The following is an 18,067-nucleotide window of genomic DNA, read 5'->3' on the forward strand; positions in this document are numbered from 1 at the left end:
TAACGGGACGGGCAGAAAACGGTAAAGAAAGAAAGGTCCAAGCAGGCACCTTGCGGAGAAAGCCGGAATGCCCTGAGAGAAAGGCCAGTGAAGAACGCAATGTTATTGGGAAGCGCTGCTTTAAGAGCTTTTCCAGGTAGCAATTTTGTTAGCCGCCGAGCAGCATCCCGCGCTTTCCTCCGTGATCCAAATGTTGATTTCGAATCTTGTAGACGAATACTGGCGTCCTTCTCTTCATTCCGTTTTTTTTTTTTCTTAATTGTTACTTTTTACTTTTGTGCCATTGCTCCTTTGTAGTACTTACATTTTGTGCTTTTGTTGCAGCTTGTGAACCATATGGTGCTCTTCGCGAACAATAAATGGATCCACGGTGCAGGTTGGGTGGAGCTGAGGCTTTACTTCGAAACTGTCTTTCTGGGGAGGAGGAGGTGTTAGGTGGTAGAGGCGATGCCTTGCCAGTCACGCTTTTCGTAGCCATAGAGGTGGTACGGAACAAGGAGAAACTGAGGAGTAGAAAACCTTCTTTTCTTCTTTGTTTCTCAAGGATACGATAGAGAAAAGTAAGAGGCAAAAATCATGAACGACGAGACATGTAGGGACTTGCCAATTCAAACAAGGAAAGGTACGCTGCGCTCTGTCGTTGCGTGAAGGGTGACACGTTCAGAGCGCTTGGATCACCTGACACGCTTTCCCGCTTAGTACATTTTCACTTTTTTTTTTTTTACATCACCTTTACTTAAAGTACGTCCAAGAGTGACATAAGCGGCTTAACGGTCTCGCAGGGGAATTAATGCACATGTCGCGTTACGAGCAAGACTGATATCACCTATTTGTTTCCGTTTCTTAGAAGGATGCGGAAATATTAGTTACTGAAATTTCTGGCTGGGAAGATCTGCCAGAGGCGGCGTGGCAACTTGAAACAATCTAATAAACAGCGGGTTTGCTGTTTTGTGTCTTTTGATGTATGCTACTTTATGGACAGCATACCTGTAGATGACGGCGATGATGAAAGCATAGAAAGCTAACTGCATAAAAATATGGGTTAACAAAGTGGTCAAACATGGTAATAGGCGTGCTTGCTTTTATCTTGCCGACAAGAGCGTACATAATATGTACGTTATATAAAAATGAGAGCATCTAAAATTGGTTACAAACAACTGGGTAAGGTTAACCCTGTATTATGTTCGTATACGCGACACACTGTCCAAGCGTTAATAGCTTTCGTTTAAGGTCGTAAAAGAATTGCATTTAAAACACAAACCACATTTCTCCCATCGGGGTGACGCAGTGGTTACGGCGCTCGACTACTGTTCCCCGGGAGGCGGGATCGAATGCCGGTCTCGGCGGCCGCTTTTCGATGCAGGCGAAAAGCAAGGCGTTCGTGTTCTGTGCAATGTCAGCGCACGTTAAAGAACACCAGATGGTCTAAATTTCCGGAGGCCTCCTGTACGTCGTCTCTCATAGCTTGAGTCGCTTTGCGACGTTAAACCCACCAAACAAACAACCAAACAAACAAACAAACCACATTTCTCAACTAATTTTTCAAAGCAAAGTATATGGCGGTAGAGATGTATGCAGAAAGCTTACTTAAGGATTACACGCCGAAGACGCTATCCTTGTCAAAGCAACAACGTGAAACTTTTGCCAGGCAATGTGATATATAAGCAAGTGACGGAATGTTTGCCATCATTTATCTTACACTTTTGGCTCAATGTACGTTTCCAAAGCTAGGTGGACCCGTTCAGTCCCTATGTGTTACAAGTGCCAATAACATTAATATGTTTTCTAAGTAAATTTGTAGAAAACTTTAGCATACTTTGTCTTGATTATTCTACATAGCGTCTAATGTCCAAAGCGACTCGGGCAATTATGGACAATGCAGTAGAGGGCTCCGGATATTTCGACCACCCGGGGTTTCTAAACGCCACTCACGTCGCACACTAGATGGGTGCCTTGCCTTCCGCCTCCATCGGAAAGCGGCCAACGCGTTCGGGATTCGATCCCGTGTTCTTGGGTTCCGCAGTCTAGCGCCCTAACGTTCCATTGAGCCACCGTGGCAGGACAAAGCCTAGTTAGCACGGAGAAACACGCCACAGAGCAGAGAAACTGAAGTTAAAAAGATCGTCCGTATTTTTAATGGGTGAGAAGAATTATTTCAATAGATAAACACGTTTTGTCTGCTCATTCATAACAAACTACGGTGTCGTGGAAGAAGAATAAATTAAGCTAGTTCAACGAGGTCAGAGTCGGCGTTTCAGGTAAAATTTAGATGCAGCCCTATTTTATGAAAGCTAGTATACCTTCGCGGTTTTGCATATTTCAGAAACCTTGAGCTGAGTCGACTTCCACGCTATAATTAGGTTGAGATATATTCCCAGTAAATCTTCTGTCTGTTAAATTTGGGAAACGTGGGAAGCTTTTATTTCTCTACCACTTTGATTGCTTGATTGCTAGGGGGATACATTTTCAGAATTCAGAAAGATCAAAGTTCCAAAGGCTGTTAGTCACACTTTGTCTTGTTTGCTCTATGCACATTTGTGGAATCTACTGCGTGTAATTGCGCTACTCAGTTGCGTCGCAGCAAACCATGATTTCATACTTCTGGACTCTTATGCAGCTGGAAGTAATTAGGATTATGCAGTAGGGCCACGGCCGTTCAATGGAGGTGCCTAGCGCGCGTCTAGTGCGCAGTTGTGGTATGGTTTTCCTTGTAGCGTAGGAGCAGCTTCTAGACACCGAGCTTCGCTCGTACCGTACCTCAAGTCGGAGGCTTCTCATTGTGTGTAACGCCACGATTTCATTCACTTTCATTCATTTTCTCTGTCGCCGATCAGCCTCGTACAACGTCTGCTTTATGCTCATTCGAGCAGACACAGCATCGTCACACCGAGCGCTTCAGTGATTGGCTAATGTGGCTAGCAGCGTTTGCTGCCCCGCAATGATATTTTGAGGTGGACCAAAGGTTATTACTTGTTTCCATCGGTGTTGGTAGCATGCATTGGTTCCAATGCCTCTCTGGCTTGGTTGGTCTTTTTTTTTTTTTTTATTGCGAAAGCAATACTACTTGCACTTTCAAGCCTTTGCCGTACCGTGGTGGTGCCACCACTGACCTTTCGTGTGACCTCTGTGTGACGTCACGCCGAAGAGTTGGGCGACCATCTCGCGCCGTCTGCGACTAGTGGCGGTGCCACCACCAGCGGCCTAACTCCCGCGCTGTCCGCCAGGAGCGCAACAGGTGTTGTGACGTCACGCCGAAGAGCTGGGCGACCATCTCGTGCCGTCTGGGAGTAGTGGCGGTGCCTCCGCCGGCGGTTTAACATCTGCTTCGACGATGCCACCTACCGTTAGGGAAGCTCGTCGTAATGAGCGTAAGAGACGGCAGCGAGCTACAGAGACGGAGGAACAGCGTATCCATGTCGTATCCAGAGTGAATCATTGTATAACCACCACAGTCTAACCATAACAAGCATATCCATAAGCACCACCACCAGCCGAACATTAGCTGAACCTGGGCGTAGCCATGAGTATTGCTTTCGCAATCTACCGGGCTTAACCAAGCTAAGCCTCTGCCAAATTTTTCTTCCTTCGTCAGGATTTCAGTTTCGGACTAGAAGCGTTAAGCATCCCACCTCGTAGTCAATACACTTTCATAGCGGTCGGTATCAGAAAAGAATCTCTGTGCGCAGCTGTTCTTTCTTGGCGCTATATGTGCGCGTAATAAGTTTAGAACCACCGCCCACGTCTGGGGTTGAACGAAGGCGAAAAGCGTACGAAAGCAACAATATCTTCACCAGCCTATATATACGAGCTGCAGAGCGGATGTTTCCCGGAAGCAGCTGGCTCGGGTCGTATTAACGCTTACGTAACGGTCCTATATGTTTTGTCTTCCGTGCCAAGGAGGCTTGGGATTCGCGATTCCATTTCCGCCTTTGCTACAACCTTGGCAAGTTTGCTGGAAAATGTTGTCAAAGGAGTGCAGGCCTTCTGTTGCGACGTTGTTGGACCATATCTCCCTCCAAGAATATTTTTCATGACCTATTTCTGAAATGCCTTTCCAGTGTTCATAAAATGAAAGAGCGGTCATAACATTCTATTACATTTCATTCCTCGGTAGCCCAGCTATGGCGTCAATCGGCTGCAGAAGTGAAGGTTCCGGGTTCTGCCTCGGCCGTGGCAGCTACGTTTCGAATGAGGCAGAACGTAGGAAGGATTTCTTCTGTACCGATATATCGGCGGATGTTGAAGGAACAAAAGGGGTTTAGATCTTTGCAGAGCCTCTTTCTACTGCGGCTCATTTCAACGTCGTCATTGCTGGTATGGTTTAATAAATATGCCTGGAGATTAAACGAAGTGTACGCAAGTTTTCTCAAGTAATTTGAGCCAACATTTCAACAACAACAACAACAAAAAAAAAAAAGACACTTCTGACGTGAATGAAACCGCAAGCACAATATTATCATAATCCTAGAGTAACTCAGGCGATTCTTAATGTTTTCCTCAGCTCAGTAATTAAATATGTTTAGTTACTCATCTTTTGAAGTTTTGCCAGGCCTCGGGTCTTGTACGCAATGCTGTAGAGCAGCTTCAAAAGCGGCTTGAAGGAAAGGGCAAAACTTTTGAGAATCATGGAAAGCAATGACCGCTGTTGTAGTTTCCTAGTTGAATACTAAAAATGACCTCACCAAGTTTCTACTTCGTCTCAGCTCCTGCGAATTGAGACAACTTGTATAGATTACGAAGTTTTCGTGGATTATAAGGACGCCACATCTGGCATATGACAAGATTACCTGAAGAGATATGAAAGAGGTTTTTGTGGCTACAGTGGCCGTGGTTAGGATGATAATGATGATGATGATGGTGGTGGCGGTGGGGGTGGTGGTGGCAATCATGACGATATATTTCAGGACATACCTCGCTACTTGTGAAAAGAATGCCGCTTTGGCTCAAAACTGCTCGGCGGTATAATGTCACATGACAACAAACGTTGACGTGTTTCTTGAATGGGCGCCACATATTGAATCGAGTTATGCGCAGCTTGCCTGGTGCGATAATCACACCATGACAGCTACCCATGGGTGCTTTGTTGAGTGGCACAGCCCTCGAATCGTGATTGTGATGTGACAAATTTGCTTGCATATAGTTTGATTTCTATTGTCCTTGCATCGTCGCCTATTGTGACCCCTCAACCCCATCTCCCCCCCCCCCTTTTTTTTTTCATTCGCCAGCGCAGAGTGACATGTCAGATATTCATCTTTCCAACCGAGGTATCCTTCCTTCAAACCAATGAACTCATATGTTTTTAAACATTGTGAGCATAGAGAGGTTCGTTAGGCATATCCGCCGGCTGAGCAGTTATACACACATGCTGGGCTATCCGGAAAACAGAAAAAATAATAATGCGTGCCAGGGAAAGTTACTGGTGGATGCGCATTGCTTATTGCAACTGGCAGTCAAACTTTTCACTGCCACCTGGAGCATCGTAAAATTTTCTAACCTAGTCAAGAAAATAATCTATTAAGCGAAGCTAAAAGCCGGAGGCAAAGATGGATACTTATAATTACCTTATTTCCTACGAGTCAGTAGCAAGGCGTGTTTCCCACTCAGCGAGTAGAAGATATAAGAACTCTGCGCTAGAAGCCTTAATTCAAGGGGCATTTTTAAGTTTATTGGAATTTCATGGGATTTCGCGTCATCCAAGGTTTGTTGGAACAGCGATAAGCAGAAGCCAGTTAACCTGTGTTTTTGTTTTTCTATGCTATGCGCTGTCATCTTGGCACAGGACGCAGCTAGAGGCTGGCTTTTCCATTGAGAAATCAAAGGTGGAAAATTAGGCCAAACGGGCTGTCCTTGCACGCTTCGGCTTGTTATCGAACGCGAATGCCGACTTGCGCGAACCTCTTCTTTGAGACAACAGACCGCGAATAATTTATTCAGCGCTCGTGTGAGGACCCGAAACACGAGTTATGCAAATTGTACTAGCTGATTCATTCAAACGTTTTCTCCCTTTTTCACGATTTTGTCTTTTCTGCTACGGCACCCAAAGCCACTGGTGGATGACAGAACTTTCTGCTTGCAACTCGAGCCAGGATCAGGAATGTGAAACAGCACCATGACTGCTTCACGCAGCGTGAGAGCGAGGTGTCGGGCTAGTTGGTATTGCATGTCTAAAAAACAGCGCTGGGACTGCACAACTACTGCACAGGGAATTTTGCCTGGGAGGCGAAAATGAAAACTTCCAAAAACAATTGAAGGGTCACAAGAACGATGTGAAAAATAATAGTGTTACGGGGGTAGTTCAGCTTGTAGTTGCAAAGAGCGGAGGCGGGAGATAAGGCACCTAGGACACAACAGGCCTTTCCTGCAGGCACCAGCCGACGCTGCTTAAACGTCGTCGTCGTCTTTGCCAAAACTACCGAGATTCTTCTTTTTCCTTCTTAAGCGCATTCAGCGCATGCATCGCCTAACGTAAGACTACCCCGCCGGCTGAAAAGCACCGTGCCGGTGCGTACTAGCGTCCAAACCAGGCTCCGTGTAGTACGGCTTTATAGGCGTGAAACATGGACCGTCTCGGTGCGCGGTGCAGAGGTTTATCGTGCGTGATGCAAGGGCGCAATATCGTATGTCACCGGAGTCACTTGTCGTAAAATACGGTAGGGTCCTGTATAACGGGGCAAAAGTTTTTGCGAGAGGCCAACGCGGCAAGCTGGGGTCCAGAGCAGCACGAGGGACCCGCAAGAATACTGGGTGCTGCGATGACAGGAATCATAGCTACGTTTCTGGGAGTGCTGGGAGGCTGCGAGACGGTTGCGAGCAACAACGCGGGCAGCATCAGCTCGGCCTATGGCGTCACGAGCATATGAGCTGACAGTGGTGACAGAAGGAAGCAGGCTGTCAAAAGGAAGCAGAGGTTCACGGCCGTATAGAAGATAGAAGGGGCAGTAGCCGGTAGTGTCGTGACGCGACGAATTGTATGCAAATGTCACAAACGGCAGCGTTATGTCTCAGTCGCGGTGATCTTCAGAAACGTACATTGACAGCATGTCAGTCAATGTCCGATTAAGGCGCTCGGTGAGCCCATTCGTCTGTGGATGGTAGGCAGTTGTGAAAGAATGACGAACGTTGCACAACCGTGGGATCTCGTCGACTATACGCGCAAGAAAGCAACGGCCACGGTCGGTGAGCAGTTGGCGGGGAGCTCCGTGGACGAGTATAACGTCGTTGAGGAGGAAAGCAGCGACATCAGTTGCACAACTGGTTGGTATTGCTCGTGTGACCACGTAGCGTGTGGTGTAATCAGTGACCAGCGCAATCCATTTGTTGCCCGATGCGGACAGTGGAAAAGGCCCTAAAAGATCCAGACCCATCCGAGAAAATGGGTCTATGGGGATGTCGATCGGCTGCAGAAGTCCAGCTGGTAAAACTGATGGCTTTTTCCGGCGTTGACAGCGGTCACAAACAGCCACGTAGCGGCGGATTGCGCGGTATAGGCCTGGCCAAAAGAACCGACGGTGCACACTGTCGTATGTGAGAGAGACGCCTAGATGATCCGCTGTGGGAAAGTCATGAAGCTGTTCAAGGACGGCTGTGCGTAGGTGTTGAGGGGCTACTAGTAGAAGGTCGGGGCTATCAGGTCGCATCTTGTGCCGGTATAAGGTGCCATCGTGGAGTACAAACAAACGAAGGGAAGGGTCATGGCGATCGGCGCTGAGGCGATTGATAATTTCGCGAAGCTGAGGGTCTTGGCGTTGCTCACGGCGAATGTTGGAAAAGTCAGAAATAGGGAGCACGCAAGCGTTATTGTCAGATTCAAGTTGGCTTGGCGGGTCGACTGGATGACAGGACAGGCAATCGGCGTCTCGATGCAACTGGCCAGACTTATAAACTACTGAAAAATTGTACTCCTGAAGGCGCCAGGCCCAACGTCCAAGGCGGCCAGTAGGGTCTTTGAGTGTAGAAAGCCAACACAATGCGTGGTGGTCAATGACTACTGTGAATGGCCGCCCATACAAGTAAGGGCGGAACTTCGTAATGGCCCAAACTAAGGCTAAGCACTCACGTTCAGTGATGGAATAATTCTGTTCGGCCGCAGAGAGCAGTCGGCTAGCATAGGCGATGACGCGAGGGAAACCGAGCTGACGTTGTGCGAGAACGGCACCAATTCCATGACCACTTGCGTCAGTGCGTACTTCTGTGGGCCCTGACGGAGCCAACACTGGCGGACCGGTGAGGTGGGAAATAAGAGCGACGAAGGCGACCGATTGTTCGTGGCCCCAGGAAAAGGAGACTTCTTTTTTCAGAAACTGCGTGAGCGGACGGGCGATTTCCGCGAAGTTTGGTACAAATCGCCGGAAATATGAGCAAAGTCCGAGGAAGCTACGCACGTCGCTGCTAGATTTCGGTATAGGGAAATCCCTTACAGCGCGAATTTTGTTGGGGTCCGGCTGGATGCCGTGGATGTTGATTAAATGTCCTAAGACTTTGAGTTCCCAGCAACCAAAACTACACTTCTTGGAGGCCAGCTCGTCGGAAGACGCCAAGAATAGCCGGCACACGATGGAGGTGAACCTCAAAGGTTGATGAAATTACGATGACGTCATCGAGGTAGCACAGACAGGTGGTTTATTTGAACCCGCGTAATAAGGAGTCCATCATGGGCTCGAAGGTCACAGGGGAATTAGATAAGCCGAAAGGCACCACCTTGAATTGGTAGAGGCCATCCGGGGTGACAAAAGCCGTCTTTTCACGATCTCTTTCGTCAACAGAGATTGCCAATATCCAGAACGGAGGTCGATGGAGGAGAAGTATTTGGCACCATGGAGGCAGTCGAGGGCGTCATCGATCCTTGGAAGAGGGTACACGTCTTTCTTTGTTATCTTGTTTAGGTGTCGATAATCTACGCAAAACCTCCAGCTGCTGTCTTTCTTTTTGACGAGCACTACCGGAGACGCCCAGGGGCTGCTCGACGGCTCAATAATATTGCTGGCCAACATTTTCTCCACTTCTTCCTGAATGACCCGGCGTTCGGAAAGAGCAACTCTGCAAGGCCGTCGTTGAATAGGGCGGGCATCTCCAGTTCAATGCGGTGTGTGACGACGGACGTTTGGCCCAGGGATCCGTGACCGAAATCAGAACTGTCGATGTATGACCGCAAAAGACCGGCAAGGGCACTGGCATATTCGGGGCGCAGGTCAGAGGTAACCATGGCTGAGATGCGGTCCTCCGGACTATGTGACGGGACTGGTTGGAGAGGTACCTCGGCGTGAAGGTCGGACAGCACTGCTGATATAGTAAAGCTGGACAAAGGTGACAGCTCGGCAAGAAAAATGCTCTCCGGGAGAACTTTCGAAGACATGCTGAAGTTGAGTACGTGAATGTGGGTGAGGTTATTCGCGACGTGTACAATGTTATGAGGTATACGATGTTGCGCTGTGGAGTGACGTAGGTGATGGCGTTGATAACGTAGTCGCCGTCAGGAAGGGAAGGATAAGGTGACATGGGCACGTAACTGCCGCCTCGGGAGGTAGGCGAGTAAATGTACTGGAGCGGAGGCGAGGCTGGGAATGGTCAGCACTAGGGTCGTGAACACAATGGGGCAGGGCGAAGCGCAGAAGTCCGGAGGAACAGACAATGAGAGCGGAATGGGCTGTTAAAAAGTCTAGGCCTAACATTACGTCTTGAGGACTAGTAAGGACGGCGAAGAGCACAGGGACGTGATGGCCGGCGATGTTAACGCGCGCAGTGCACATTCAAATGATGGTAGCTGCAGTGTTGCCATCAGCAACACGAACTGTAGAGGTGTTAGCGGGCGCAAGAACTTTTTGGAGGCGTTGGCGGAATGAAGAACTAAGGACTGAAATATAGGCTCCAGCGTCAATGAAAGCGGGAACAGGGACTCTATCTACGAGGACATTGATCAGGTTGCGGCGTGGTGCGATGGTCGAAACATAGTTGGCTGTCCGGGTAGGTAACGCAGCGTCACTTCCGGATGCTGCGTTGCCTAGTTTCCCGAGTAGGGGCCTTGGTACGTTGGGGACAAGCTGCGGCGAGGAGTAGGTGATCGGGAACGGTGGGCTTGAGGCGATGATGAACGGCTAGGACGACGGACTTGCCAATGTTCTCGGTACGAAGCTGTGCTGGAGTGACAGAAACGCGCTGTTGTGCATAGTAGTCATGACGGACAGGGCTGTAATAGGGGCGAGAGGGGGGAGCTGGGCGGCTGCGGCAATAGCGGGACGTATGGCCAGCCTGACAGCAGACGAAGCAAATAGGCCTATCGTCAGATGTGCGCCACTCCGCAGGATTGCGGGTAGGGTAGCGGCGGTGTGTAGGGAGGTCTTGTGGCAGCAGCAGCAACAGCTGGTATTGGCTGTGGTGCAGGGAGTGGCGTGGTAGGACAGGAGACGAGGCCCACATTCGCGAATTCTTGGCGGACGACAGCCTTTATCATAGCTATTGTTGGCTCTGGAGGAGATGATGCAAGTGTAATAGGGGTCAAGGCCTAGATCTCGCTGCGGACGATTGTAGTGAGGTTCTGACTTGAAGGCTGCTGCAAAGTGGGCAGATCGTCGCATGAGAATGTAGTCGCCGTGTTGGGAAGGCGCTCAAACCGATGGACGATGCGGCGCTGCTTCGCCTGTTCGAAGCGACGACAGACTTTCAGGACTGAGTCCACCGTAGAGCACTCTCTGCAGAGATATATGTTGAATGCGTCATCAGCGATACCCTTAAGTATATGGCCCACTTTATCATCTTCGGTCATGGAGGTGTTCACCTTTCGACACAAGGCGAGGACGTCCTGTATGTAGGCGAGGTATGATTCGGTTGACGATTGAGCACGAGTAGCCAGGTCTTTTTTGGCTGCTAGAGCTCGCCCAATCGGCTTGCCGAACAAGTCCTGAAGTTTTTGTTTGCAGATGTCCCAAGTAGGCATCTCCCGTCCGTGGTTGGTAAACCAGGTTCTCGCCGTTCCCGCTAGGTAGAAGATGATGTTGGCAAGCATTATGCTAGCATCCCACCGGTTGTTCTTGCTGCACCTTTCGTATCCATCGAGCCAATCTTCAACATCCGTCTTGCCTTCGCCGTTAAAAATAGGCGGATGGCGGATTTTTGTTAAGACCATGGGGGCAAGTGGAGTTTGCGTAGCGGGTGATGCGTCCTGGGATGCCCTGCGTACTGTGGCAGTCGGTGGGGTGACCTCGGGGAGATGGCGTCCACTGCGCAAATCCAGGTTTCTGGCGCGGAAATACGAGGAGCTGTGGCAAGGGGATCGAAAGCGCCTCCACCAAGATGTTACGGGGGTAGTTCAGCTTGTGGTTGTAGAGAGCGGAGACGGGAGATAAGTCTTTTACACAACAGGCCTTTCCTGCAGGCACCAGCCGACGCTGCTTAAACGTCGTCGTCGTCTTTGCCAAAACTACCGAGATTCTTCCTTTTCCTTCTTAAGCGCATATCAGCGCATGCATCGCCTAACGTAACAATAGTATTACATCTAACACGTTTTCTGAGCATGTGGAAGTAACGAAACAGAATGTGATTTAAGAAAATTGTTTGCTGGGCCAGTTCGTATAGCATAAAAATAGATATGGTTTAGCTTTACTGAACCTAGTTTGTAAGCGAAAACCTCATTACTAATGGTTGCACGTGGTAAAGCTTTTTATTTACAGAAACCATTCAAATGGAGTAAGAAGGCTCGGAAGACGCAAAAAAAAAAAAAAAAAGAAGACAAAGGAACGACAACAATTCGAAAGTTGACAAGAAGAAGAAGAAGAACCGCATGCGCAGATGTGGTCTGCGCCCAACAAGGGACCTTGGCTTGAAGCTATCGTTCTTGTCTTCCCAAGCACTTTGAAATTTATTAAGAAACAGAATATCGCTTAGGAAGAAGGACTCGTTATCGGAAAGGGAAAGATATTTGAAGTCTGATAATATGATCTTGAGAATAAGGAGAACTCTAAGCCGCAAGAGCGATCTTCCGCCTATAAACGCGATACGTCTGGGATTGCTGAGACGCACGTACGCTTCGTGCTAAGTAAGTCTCAAGATTAGCCTTTCCAAAACGAGCCGTCTGAATTGCCCTAAAAAGAAATAGGCAGAACCTTTGCTCGGAATGTCCTACGTTTTTCTTTTTTTTTTTACATGAATTAACAATGTACCGATTGAGATGACTTCATGCCTTGAAGCTTAAAACGAGGTCATGAGCATATTAGATTGTTGTCCTTTTATGGGAGCCGAGACATGGGGGGTGTTGTTTCAGGGAGGAGGAGAGGTAATTAAGGAACGTAAAGACAAGGAGAGCGTATTCTGTCTTTGCTAGTTTACCTGCACCTATAGAACACTTCACGTAGACCTTCTTAATGCCTAAGATGAGCAGAAATAAAAGAAAAATGCGAGCATCTGGTCACTATGTACCAGCTGTCACACTCAAATAACGATCTTTTTTTTTATTAGGGAAATGAAAAACATAGCGAACCAATTTTAGGATAGACTCACTCCGCCCGTGTTCTCGCGCGTCAGCTGGATGTCTGCACGCGACGTAAGATGAAGGGCGAACTGACTGCTCGCCACACTGTTCGACACCTGCTGCGACAGAAATCCGCTCTTCCCGTGTTCTGCCAGCGGCTCCTCACCCAGTCGTGCGTGCGCCCTCGCTTGGCTTCCGGAAAAGCGTCACGGACAGGTGTTGCCGCGGCGAACGAGGCAATTTCTCATCGCGCGCGCGGCTGCGGCGAGCGGCTTCGCCCGGCGCAAATAGGGCGGGCGACAACGCCGGCTGTGAGCGTCGCCGACTTGGCTTCCACCGTCAGGAGGCCGCCAGCGCTTGAAGAATTTCTATCACCGCCGGCTTTATTAACGGCCCCGGACGGCCGTGACACGTAATTAGCGCCGTATGGCGCTCTACCCATGGTTCTTTTTCTCTTTTTGCCCCGGATTTCCCGCTTCCTTCCTAGATTAACGCGTTGGCACCCTTTGTCCCGCGATCGTTGCAGTTAGGCTGGCGCTGACTCAAGTGCCATTCAGCACCAAAGTCCCTGAAACGTTGGTTTACGCGTGACGACGTCGAACCTCTGCAATCAGAGCAGCTGGTTGGCACTTCGTGCACTGAGTCCCCGTGGCAGAGGGAGACGTGGATAGAAAAGAAGCGCGCTAAGCCAGTTCTCCTTCACTGGAGTAGCTGCCCTCCTCTGACATTTACCCACCGCAAGAGCGCGCAAGATTATCGAACACGATGGGCAGTATGGAAGAGAGTACAGTATTATTGTGTACTCAGAGCGCACACTTTAACCGCCCTGTCAGAGAAGGGATTAAACGGTGAAAAGGTGGAAGTGGTAGCCAAGCAGGTCCTGTCACGCAAAGAACAGACGAATTAAATAACTACAACTCGGTTCTACTACTATCGCGCTTTTAAAACTTTGTGGTTGATGTTCGACTGCATGGCTATTGAAGATGGAGAAGAAGCGCTAATTTACACCGAGATTGATGTCGATCAAGAAACGAGCTGCAGTCTAATTTAATTTTTTTTTCCCCACTGAACACTCCTGGAACACTACAGAAATCACAGTCGGGCTCTAGGTCTATGATACAATGGGCCGGCGTTAAGCGAAAACCCTCTAGTGCCGTGATGTCACTGTACTTTAAAATATTTTGAGTAATTAATTAATTGCTCTTGAGTTTTTACGAAAGGCATTAAGTTTGAATTCTAGCTCTTTTGATGCATTTGTTTTCTTAAAATGCACGAAGAATATGACTAACGAAACATGAAGAAGCACGAAAGTGAAATACAAATTAAAAAATTTGTTGTGATTTGACTCTAGTTAACCCTAGTTGAATTGCGATAGCAACGACGGAAGCTTCTTTTGCTGCTACGTTATTCCCTTATCACGCCCTATGGCTGTAAGGTGCTATAATATCGGGGACACTTAAGCTTATCCTTTGAGAGTATGACGCAGGAGCGTAAGTTACAGTCTTCTTCTTCTTCTTCTGCTCCTCCTCCTCCTCCTCGTCTGTTCAAGGTCATGCGTGACCTTCGCCGGGACCATGCGACGGCTCAAAACCTGGCAAACGTCACCACTCGATCCCTATCCGCAGCACCTCCTGAAGCCAGGCATATCGGGGAGCGCATGTTGGACGCCGCCGTGAATTCACAAATATTAGAGCCACTTTTCCAGAGAAGAACAATTTAGCCAAGCTTTCACCGCTGTTCACGCAAGAGTTGAGGAAACTCCGATGCGCGAACAGCACTGAAAGCTTCTATAATCATCGAGACAAAACTGGACGCTCGGTGATTGCATCACAGTGCGAACTATTTTTTTCTGTGGACTTATCCGTAGGCAGTTGAATGCTTTTAATTCCGGCTTAAATCTCCAGCTTTAGGGCGAGCTTTAAAGGCTCCGCCACTGTGTAATATCCTGGGTCGGCTTCAACTTTGTGAGTGAAGAACCACGGGTGCTGGCAGGTGGTAGCTGAGATTACAGGATCCCTCTGTGGTTTGTGCGACTTAAAGAGCTAGACATCAGAAATATATCAGGAGCGGCCCACTCAGATTGCACATCTGAGCTGGGAATAAGAATGAGTGCTCTTTGATGCCAGGCATGTTACCATCTCAGGCACGTTGATAAGGCTTGCTAAAAGCGGGGTTTTATACGTGGCTTACGACAAGTAGCTGGATAGCTTATTAGCTTTACGCTATTGCGTCATTCCCTCAAAGTGTCCTCCATAATTTTTGGGCAGGCGCTGTACACAGCTGTAGTTTGCTTTGACTAACCGGCCAGGGAAATTCCATAATAATGCCATTCGCGATTACTTTAGTTTCTTTTAAGACAATTTCGGGCGGTATATCGCCAATATCTGGCCCGACCCAGACAGTGCGAGCTTCCAAGTGCACGCGACAGCTGATGGCGAAGAATCCAGCAGCCTTCGTCGTCGTTTATATCGGCGCAGTGCCATCTTGTTCTTTACAGTTGGCCCGGCGGAAAGAGGGAGCCGTCCTGGCGACTCAGGACGAGGGGACAAGGGTGACTTATTTGACCAATTTCTCGCCCGCGACGACGCTGGTCCAAAGACGGCGTTGCCGGCTCCACGATATAGTTAACTAGAGATGTACGCTCGAGTACATGGGAAAAGCCATAGATACTTTCCTGAGAATTTCGAATCAGCCGGAAAAGACAGCCAAACGAGGGTGTTGACAGGAAAGTCAGAATCGGGGTTTCCATGATCGCTCTCATGTCGGCGAAGAATGTCGGACGTAAATGGGCGAGCCAGCTGACGACACTGCTCAGCATTATAGGCAACAGTAGAAAGAGACGTGTATTCTGAGGTCTGGATGGTAGGGAAGAATAGTGTCTAGCAGACAGGAAGGCTCGCGACCATATACCAGAAATAGTGGGGGAAAATCAGTCGTTGCCTGAGACGCAGCGTTGTAGGCATATGTGACGTACGGAAGCACCTGATACCAATTAGAGGCGTCAGAAGAAACGTACATTACGCATATCGCCAAGAGTCCGGTTAAATCTTTCTTCGGAGGCCGTTAGTTTGAGGATGGTAAGCTGTGGTGGTTTGGTCTATTGTGTGACACGCATCCAACTGCTCTTGGACCACTTGTGTTAAAAAACACGGCTACGGTCGCTGAGATGTTCACGAGGAGCCCCGTGACGCAGAACGAAGTGATGGAGGATGAAGGAGGCGGCGTCGCGAGCACTATCCATAGGCAGGGCTGCAGTCTCCGCGTAGCGAGTGAGGTGGTCTGTGGCGACAATTATCCAGCGGTTGCCTGTGTTCGATGATGATGGAAAGGGGCCATACAGGTCGATGCCGAAACGATCAAAGGGTCCAGCTGGACAAGGGAATGGCTGTAACGGGCCGGAGGAGAGGCGCGGAAACGACTTCCGCGGCTGAAAAGCAGGGCAGGAGCGAATGTAGCGATCGACAAAGTTGTACATGCCCCGCCAGTAGTACCGCTTGCGGAATCGCTCGTATGTATTTAGCAAGCCAGCATGTGCGCTTTGCGGGCGGCATGTTGATGGGCCCAAATATCTGAGCGAAGGTGGCGAAGAATTACCAAGAGCCATTTGCGGCTAGCTTCGATACAGCAGACCGTTCCGTATCGCAAAATGGGAAGCTTGGCAACGAAGTGCTCGCGGAAACGAAGACGTATAGAGTACGCTGCGAGGACGTTGAGGAGCGATAATATCCAGGGATCCCAGCGTTGTTCCAAAGGCAGTAAGGGCTGTAACTGAGTTCTCGTGTATCGGTTCCCAGGGTGCAGGAGAGAGAAGCGGCGAGCGTGACAATGCTTGAGCGTCGGAGTGTTTGCGTCCCGACCGGTAAATGACATCAAAGTCGAAGTCTTCAAGACGAAGGACCCAGCGTCAGAGTCGCCCAGAAGGTTCTTTCAGGGAAGCCAACCAGCAGAGGGCATGGCGGTCGGTGATGACGTTGAAGCGGCGGGTGGGCGGAACTTTGTACTCCTTTTCCGTGACGGTGTAATTACATATAGCTTCGGTTAGCGCCCGGATAACGCAACTACAAGTTCGTAAAGGCCAGGTTTGCGTTCAGCGAGAACAGCGCTGATTCCGATGCCACTGGCGTTAGTGTGCACCGCAGATGGATCGTAATGGCGGAGAATTGGTGGTGGAGCAAGTAGACGTCCGAGCGTAGTGAAAGCATCTCCGCAGGTTGGTGTCCAAATAGACAAGTCGGTGGGACCACTCAGCAGTCCTAAGTGGTGCAATGATGGTTGCGATATTACGGACAAAACGGCGAAAATATGGGCACAGGCCTACGAAGCTGCGCAGCTCTTTAACGGAAGTCAGTTTCAGGACGTTATAGTTTCCGCACGTATTTTGTCCGGACCGGGGAGGACGCCGTCCTTGGACACATGACCTAGTAACGTCAGCTTGCAGGCACCAAAGCGACATTTCTTTAGGTTAAGTTGAAGGCCAGCACCCATGAGACAGCTTAGTATCTGGTGTAAGCGCACGAGGTGCGCTAGAAAATTGGGTGAGAAAACTATGATTTTTGTTCAAATAATAAGGGCAAATGTTCCACTTGAGGCCGCGTAAGATGTTGTTCATCATTCGCTCAAACGTAGCAGGAGCGTTGCAAAGATCGAACGGCATCACGGTGAACTCATACAGTCCATCGGGTGGCTGTCTTCAATCGGTCAGATTCAGCCATGGGGACTTGCCAATAGCCGGAAGGCAGATACAGGGACGAAAAGAGCTCGGCTCCTTGTAAACAATCGATAGCATCGTCAATGCGGATTAGTAGGTATACGTCTTTACGGGTAATTTCATTATGACGGCGGTAGTAGTCACAAAATCGTAAGGAGCAATCCTTTTTCACAAGTACCCCGGGAGATGACCATGAGCTAAAGAAGGCAGAATAGCCTGTCATCGACCTGCTCAGCAATACTTGGCACTCTGACGGCGACACGTGGTAAGGGCGCTGGCGAAGAGGTGCATGATCACCGGTGTCGATGTGATCAACTGCCACGGTCGCATGGCCCAAAGAAGTCGTCTGAACGTCAAACGAAGAATGGAACTTGTTGAGGAGAGCTATTAGTTGCTCGCGATGAGTCAGGTAAAGGTCACTGGCCACAGAATATTGAAAAAGATCCAAACTCGGTCGATCGCATGAAGCGGTAATCGGCGTGAGGGAGGCTACGTGGACATGTTGTGGGGGTATTCCCCATTAACCTTAAATAGCGAGATGAGGTCAGCAGCTTCAACATGGCCAAGGCATTCGCTACGAAGTAATGGGACCGCAGTGGATGAGGCATTCGCAACAACAGCGTCGGCGGCACCGCGGTTAATATCGATGACAGCAAACGGAAGGAGAAGGTGGCGGCGAGACGCGAACACGGGAGAAGGCGTAAAGAGAGCAGTCGCCTCGAAAGAAAAGGGCACACACACGGAGCAATCACAGCCCAGTTGGGCGCAATGTCGGTGGCGGCAGCGACAAGTTTGGCGCAAGAAAAGGACGGCGCATCGTCGAGAACCCAATCACATAGCTCAGAGAAGACAGCGTGGGCATGGGTGCAGTCAATAACAGCATGGTGGCGGTAAAGAAA

The sequence above is a fragment of the Amblyomma maculatum genome, chromosome 6, assembly GCF_055883805.1.
Source record: "Amblyomma maculatum isolate TAMU_Amacu chromosome 6, ASM5588380v1, whole genome shotgun sequence".
Taxonomy (NCBI): Eukaryota; Metazoa; Arthropoda; class Arachnida; order Ixodida; family Ixodidae; genus Amblyomma; species Amblyomma maculatum.